At 45.7% G+C, this 7,878-nt stretch overlaps 1 long non-coding RNA gene across 1 annotated transcript; it reads left to right on the top strand.

Annotated features, from left to right (window-relative positions):
* The first annotated feature begins 35 nt into the window (after window positions 1–35).
* Window positions 36–3,926, top strand: LOC118143704 (uncharacterized). The gene is made up of 3 exons (XR_004728042.3): window positions 36–167; window positions 1,465–1,505; window positions 3,795–3,926. It is a non-coding gene; the product is annotated as an uncharacterized LOC118143704 (long non-coding RNA).
* The last annotated feature ends 3,952 nt before the right edge of the window (window positions 3,927–7,878 follow it).

A 7,878-nucleotide genomic window follows, 5' to 3' on the forward strand; every position in this document is an offset into this window, starting at 1 on the left:
TGTTGCTAGGTGACCGCCTGGCGTCTCAGCTGCGTGACTCAGCCTTCCTCCACCCGGCACGGTCACGTGATGCACCTGACTCCCCTGTGGTTGCAACCGGGACCTGGACTTACTACAGCTCACAGTTCAGTGCAAGCCTTGGGCGTGTGTCAGGGCAGAGAAAGTAGGTGAGGTGTGGACCACCGTCACCGTCCCTGATCCAGTTTGAGGGCTGGGCCTAAGTGCCTTTTTCCGTTTCTCTGGCACCTAGTTGGGTACTTGTTGATCCAATGATTAACCAAGGCTTGAAGTGCTGGCATCATAACTCTGGATGAACTAGTAACAGAAGAAACTTGTGCAATTCTGAGGGTGTCCAGTGGAGAGTTCTAAGCAGTACCTTCCATTTGAGCGGCCTGCAGACATGGCGCTGGCCACCAGACAGAAAGGTCTTGGCCTGTTGACTCCACTGGGTTGTGGGCCACAGAGCCGCCTGGATCCTGAACTTCAACCCTTGTTTGCTGGAGCTGGTCTTAGGAGACAGAGACCACCTGAGTTTTTGTTTTTGTTTTTGAGACAGATTTTCACTCTTGTTGCCCAGGCTGGAGTACAATGGTGTGATCTCAGCTCACTGCAGCCTCTACCTCCTGGGTTCAAGAGATTCTCTTGCCTCAGCCTCCCAAGTAGCTGGGATTACACGCATATGCCACTACACCCTGCTAATTATATATATAATTATATATATATATAATCCCAAAGTGCTGGGATTACAGGCATGAGCCAACATGCCTGACCCTGACAGTTGTTTTGAGAGTGGGTCACTGAGTAAGATGGGATGCAAGCAGCTAGGAGGGCCTCCACTCTGTAATAGTGAGACCTGAGAAACTAACTCTGGGCCATCTGTCCTTGAGGGCCTGTGCCCACAACCTTCACTAAAGAGTTAGCCCAGAAGAAGCACTTCAAGAAGGAGAATGACAAATGGTCACTGAGCATGTGAAAATACCGTAAGCCTCTTTGACAACCTGGTAAACAAAACTACAAGAAAATACCATTTTGTATCTACCAGGCTGATAAAGATTACAGAGTTGAACTATGAATGAGATGGTCACTGATCATGGAGTATAAATTGAGACATCCACTTTGGAAAATGGTTTAGAATTATCTTGGTAATTTAAACATGTTTCCACACACTGACACAGAAATTTCACAAGAGCTGCTCTTAAATGTATACCAGGAGATATGTACAAGAATGTTTATAGCAGCACCATTCATAATAGAAATCACTGACAACAGCCCAAATATCAAGAGTAAAATGGATTTTAAAAACTATGATACATGAATACTATAAAGCATTTTAACAGTCAGTTGTAGCTACTTGCAATAATATAGGTGAATTTCAAAAACATTTTTTACAGGGTATATATATCATATGAATCAATTTATGTAAAGTTTAAAAACATACCAAACTGAACAATATATTTTTTGCAGATTCAAACATACGTAAGAAGTCTGTCAAACACAAGAAAATGGTAAGCACAAAATTCAGCTAGTGTTTGCCTTGGAAATGCGAGAAAAGAAAATGGGTTTGGGGAGAAATATCCTGGGGACTGCAGGATTAATTCTAATATGATTTTTCTTTAACTGAAGGGTGGGTTCACAGGGGTTCATCAGATGATTCTTTATACCCTATATACATATAATTTTTAAAATCTATTCAGCATTTAATAAAAATAATTTTTCATCAGTTGAAAAATACTGTGGAACTGAAGGTTATTATCCTTAGCAAACACAGAAACAGAAAACCATAGGCCACATGTTCTCACAAGTGGGAGCTAAATGATAAGAACACACTGACATCAAGAAGGAAACAACAGACACTGGGGTCTACTTGATGGGAGAGGACGGGAAGAGGGAGAGGAACAACAACAAAAAAATCCCTACTAGGTACTGGGCTTAATACCCAAGTGATGAAATAATGTGTACATCAAATTCCCTTGATATCTGTTTACCTATGTAACAAACCTTCATATGTGCCCCCACACCTAAAATAAGGTTTAAAAAAAAATAGAATGGAAAGAGGAGCTACAGAATGAATGCTAGGAGATTGAACCAAGCCTGAAACAGAAAGTAGCCATGGTCCTGGGGACATGTGGGCACAGAATTTCCAGAGGGCAGACCTACCTTGAGAATTCTGACTGATTGGCCGGCCAGAGAAGCCCTGAGCATCTGGGAGAACTAGAAATTTTATGGCTGATGTCTGGGTCCTTGGCACAACTTTGAACAGAGAGAAGGGATGATGCTCTTGTCCTCAAGTCTAGAGGAGGGAAAGACTTACTCTCTGAAAAGACCTGAAAACTGTGTGCCAGGTGATGTGGCTTATGCCTGTAATCCCATCATTTTGGGAGGCCAAGGCAGGAAGATTGAGCCCAGGAGTTTGAGGCCAGTCTGTAATACAGGATTTTCTGATTGATCACTTTGCAAGCCAGGGCTTTCCGGCAAGTGGTATCCTACCCAGGCCTCATTCTCCTGCTGCAAGAGATAGCCAGCCCACTCAGCCTACCTGTGCATCAATTCCTGAGTTTTTGTCCCTAACCCAACAAGAATGAGGATGTGCCAATAATCAAAGAGTGAGCAAGGTGGGGAGTTTTATTGAGTGATGGAACAGCTCTCAGTGGAGAGGGGATGCTGGGGGCCATGGGGGGAGGGTCCCCAACCCCTGTAGTCAGGTGGTTTCTCCCTCTGTGCTGCTGAGTCTGGGACCTTTTATGGACTCAGAATGGGGAGTGCATGCTGACTGGTTTGTGAGTATCCAAAAAAGATGAAAGTGAAGATACCACTCCAAGGTGAGCATGACAGTGTAGAAAACCAATTAGGAAAGGGTAGGCATATGTACAATTGGTGAAGGATGAGGATCAATCAGAAGAAAACATGCCAAACGGGAAGACAAGTTCTCAGTCTGGTCGAGGATTTAACTTGTAGCTTGGCTTTCAGGCTTTAAACTGTCCTTGGCTTGGAGGTGGGGTTTCACCATTGACTTGCCTCTATCTGCCTGGGCATTCGGCTGCCTCCTGTTGCCATTACCTAGCCAACATGCAAAACTCCATCTCTACTAAAAATACAAAAAATAGCCAGTTGTGGTGGCACATACCTGTAATCCCAGCTACTCGGGAAGTGGAGTCACTAGAATCGCGTGAACTTGGGACGTGGAGGTTTTGCACTGAGCTGAGACTGTGCCACTGTACTCCAGGCCTGGGTGACAGAGCGAGACTCTGTCTCAAAAAAAAAAAAAAAAAAACCCAAAAAACTGCACCCAAATCTGCACCACTGGCTTGGGTTCATAGGAAGGGTCTTTCGGGACGTTGGAAACTGCTCTGCAAACTTTTTAACAACAGAATACTTTTTGAAAAATCATATGTGGAATCTCCTCCCATTACCCCTGCCACCAAACACATACTTGACAGATAAAAGAGCATTACACTGAAATTAACATAAATCACTTTTTCTTTTATTCTTTTTTGAGACAGAGTCTGTCACCCAGGCTGGAGTACAGTGGTGTGATCTTGACTCACTGCAACCTCCCCTTCCCAGGTTCAAGCGACTCTCCCACCTCAGCCTCCCAAGTAGCTGGGATTACAGGCACCCACCATCATTCCTGCCTAATTTTTGTAGAGATGGGGTTTCACCATGTTGGCCAGATTGGTCTGGAACTCCTGACTCAGCTGACCCACTCGCCTTGGCCTCCCAAAGTGCTGGGATTACAGGTGTGAGGCACCACGCCTGGCCATGAGATCACATTTTCTAAACTTTTTTTCTCACAGAAGCACGGCTGGCTGGCTGGCTGCCTGCGTGATCACCATGACAGAGTTAACTGAAGCCTGGGGAGCTCTGACTCAGGGACAGAACTCAGCTGACAGTCAATGCATTGCTCCGGTGCCTTCGGATTCGTCGGCCCTCTCTGAAGCCTGGTTCCTGATGGATTCTGGGAGTTTGACAACCGATATGGATGTTATTCTTCAGTGTTTTTTTTTTTTTTAAATCTACTCTTCTGGGGACTTCCTTTATGTTCAGTGGTAGAAGGGAGAGTAAAGCATAAAGAGGAAGACCCAAATAATGCGCCCCTCCTTCAATTTCTGGCCCCTTAAGCGCTTGATCCTGTAAGGTTTGACCGAAACTGCATGATCACTTGAGAAAGCAGCTCTGGCTCTGCTTAGTGGCCAGTAGAGCAGAGGCCCAGCAGTGGCAGCAGGGATGAGAAATGGAGAGGTAGCGTGCAGTGGGGATAGTGACTGTGAGAAGCAGGAGACCACAGGCCTGGGGAGGAGGACCTGAGTCACAGCAAACAGGGCTACTAACATGATATCCTTTGACTTGCCAAAGGCCAATGTGGCCCAAGCAAAACAAAGTAAAATGTAAGGAACATTCCTTAATAAGGGAGAGAAGATAAAGTGCTAGTCCCTCGCAGACAGTGGTTTCCGCTCAGAGCTATAAACACAAGACATTTGGTCTCCTTTAGGACGTCATGTATTTTTTGTTTTTTTTTTTTGAGACAGTCTTGCTCTGTCACCCAGGCTACAGTGCAGTGGTACCATCTCAGCTCGCTGTAACCTCTGCCTTCCAGGTTCAAGTGATTCTCATGCCTCAGCCTCCTGAGTAGCTGGGACTACAGGCATGTGCCACCACACCCAGCTAATTTTGTATTTTTTGTAGAGATGGGGTTTTTCCATGTTGCCTAGGCTGGTCTCAAACTCCTGAGCTCAAGTGATCTGCCTGCCTCTGCCTCTCAAAGTGCTGGGATTACAGGCGTGAGCCACCACACCTGCACTATTTTTTATTTTTATTGAGAAAGGGTCTTGATCTGTCACCCAGGTTGGAGTGCAGTGGTATGATCACAACTCACTGCAGCTTCGATCTCTTGAACTCAAGCAATCTTCCTAGCTCAGCTTCCAGAATAGGTGTGACTATAGGCCCAGCTAATTTTTTTAATTTTTGTAGGGATGAGGTCTCACTATGTTGCCCAGGCTAGTCTCAAACTCCTGGGCTCAATCAGTCCTCCTCCCACCTATGCCTCCCAAGTGCTGGAATTACAGGTGGGAGCCACTGTGCCTGGCTGAGAACATACTTACTCTTCAGGAGTTACTTGGTCCCTGAATAAATAGCTCAGCTCTATTGTACCCTAGAACCTCAAATGACACTGAGGTTGCAATAGTCTGATTTCCTCTGCCTACAAAGTCAGGCTGAGGAGAGCACAGTTGGCCCTGCTGACATCTTCCCAGGTTTCTGGTTGTTTTCCAACAAGTCTGGGTCCTTTCTCTGTCAGAGGAACAACATCGTGTGCTTAGAACTCAGCACACTTCAGACAGTGCCTTGTTTTCAGTTGTGGGCTATTGCAACTAAAGCTGCTATGACACTTCAGACCCTGCTCAAGAGCAGCATCCAGATGCCCCCTAGTGGAATTAGCTATTCTCTGCTGGTGTCATCTGTTAATAAGCCAAACTGGGCTTAATGAGTCAACATCTTCAACATCCTTATAGCGCCACAACTTGCCCTTCACCTCCTTATCACTCTTAATATTGTGACTAATCCGTTCAGTGGTTGTGGAGTGGCTCTGGGTGGGAGGCATTCATGCTGTGGTTCTCACTCAGGGCAACATCTTAGAACAGCTGGGAACCTTTAAAAAGTACTGACAGCCCAGCACTTTGGGAGGTCGAGGTGGGTGGATCATGAGGTCAAGAGATCAAGATCACCCTGGCCAACATGATGCAACCCCATCTCTACTAAAAATTCAAAAATTAGCTGGGTGTGGTGGTGCATGCCTGTAGTCCCAGCTACTCGGGAGGCTGAGGCAGGAAAATCACTTGAACCCGGGAGGCGGAGGTTGCAGATCACGCCACCTCACTCCAGCCTGGAGACAGAGTGAGACATTGTGCCCATTTCAGGCGAGAAAATGGAATTTTTTTTTTTTTTTGAGACGGAGTTTCGCTCTTGTTACCCAGGCTAGAGTGCAATGGCGCGATCTCGGCTCACCGCAACCTCCACCTCCTGGGTTCAGGCAATTCTCCTGCCTCAGCCTCCTGAGTAGCTGGGATTACAGGCATGTGCCACCACGTCTAGCTCATTTTGTATTTTTAGTAGAGACGGGGTTTCTCCATGTTGGTCAGGCTGGGCTCCAACTCCCGACCTCAGGTGATCCGCCTGTCTCAGCCTCCCAAGGTGCTGGGATTACATCAGCCTGCATCAGCCTCCCAAAGTGCTGGGATTACAGGAGTGAGCCATGGTGCCCAGCCATGGAATCTCTTGGGATGGGGCTGGGACATTGGTTATATTGTTATATTGAGGTATAAGTGACATTTGATAAACGGCACGTTTTTAAAGTGTGCTATGTGGTAAGTTTGTATATAGCCATGAAATCATCACCACAGCAAGATAATGAACGTTTCCACCACTAACTCTTCTCCTAGCCCCATCCCCAGGCAACCATTCACCTACTACCTGTAACTACACATTTTCTCTATTTTCTAGAATTGTTATAAATGGAACCATAGTATGTAGTCTTTTTTTTTTTCAGTCTGGCTTCTTTCAACATAATTTTTTGCGATCCATCCATGTCATTACATGTATCAGTATTTCATTTTTATTCCCGAGGAGGATTCCGCTGAATGTATATCCCGCACTTTGCTTGCCAGCTTACCTGTTGATGCACATTTGGGTTGTTTTCAGTTGTGGGCTATTGCAACTAAAGCTGCTATGAATATTCATACACATGGATATGCAATTTTATTTATCTTGGGTCAATACCTAGGAGTGGAATGGCTAGATGGTCAGTACTTGTTTAATTTTTTTTTTAAACAGTCTTGCTCTGTCATCCAGACTGGAGAGCAGTGGGTGATTAAGGCTCACTGCAGCCTGGACCTCCTGGACTCAAGTGATCCTCCCAGCTCAGCCTAACAAGAAGCTGGGACTACAGGTGTGCATTATCATGCCCAGCCGATTTTCTTTTTCTTTTTTTTTTTTTTTGGTAGAGACTAGGTCTCACTATGTTGCCCAGGCTGGTCTTAAATTCCTGGACTCAAGTGATCTTGGCCTCCCCAAGTGCTGGGATTACAGGTGTGAGCCACCGTGCTCAGATTTCTGTCTTTTAGAGACAAGGTCTCACTCTGTTGCCCAGGCTTGAGTGCAGTGGCACCATTATGGCTCACCGCAGCCTTGAACTAAAGTGGGCTCAAATAATCCTCCTGCTATACTCTCCCAGGTAGCTAGAAGTACAGGCACATGCCACCATACCTGGCTAATTAAAAAAAATTTTTTTTAAGAGATGGGGTGTTACTATGTTGCCCAGGCTAGTCTCAAACTCCTGGCTTCAAGCAGTCCTCCTGCCTTGGCCTTCCAAACTTCTGGGCTTACAGGCATGAGCCGTTGTGCTCCGCCATGTGTTTAACTTAAGAAATTGTTTTCTAGAGCAGCTATACCATTTTGCCTTCCCAAGCTGATAAGCATTAGAAGCTTCCCACATGATTGTAATGCACAACCAGACCCAGGCCCCTGCATTACTGCAAGTTGTGTGGGCTGAAACAGAGGGCTGGGTAGTGTTTGATCAAGAGTCCACAAGAGCTTGAGAGTACACAGCTGATGCTTAGGGTAGACTTACTGTGATTTTCCACCCAGCGCAAACACTGCAGTCTCCTGGGAAGGCTTTTGAAAATGCAGCATATCCCTTCATTTGACTAGCTTTACAAAAAAAAAAGAAAAAAAAGAAATTTAAAAAAAGAAAATGCAGTGTCTGCTCCCTCTTCCCCCAGAGTCTGATAAAATTGCTTTGCTCTGTAAGTGGGAGTGTGGGGCTGTTTCAGACATCACAGTTTATTAACAGCTCCCCGACAGGGTTATAGAGCAGAGAGTGACCAA

The sequence above is a fragment of the Callithrix jacchus genome, chromosome 11 (genome assembly GCF_049354715.1).
Source record: "Callithrix jacchus isolate 240 chromosome 11, calJac240_pri, whole genome shotgun sequence".
Taxonomy (NCBI): domain Eukaryota; kingdom Metazoa; phylum Chordata; class Mammalia; order Primates; family Cebidae; genus Callithrix; species Callithrix jacchus.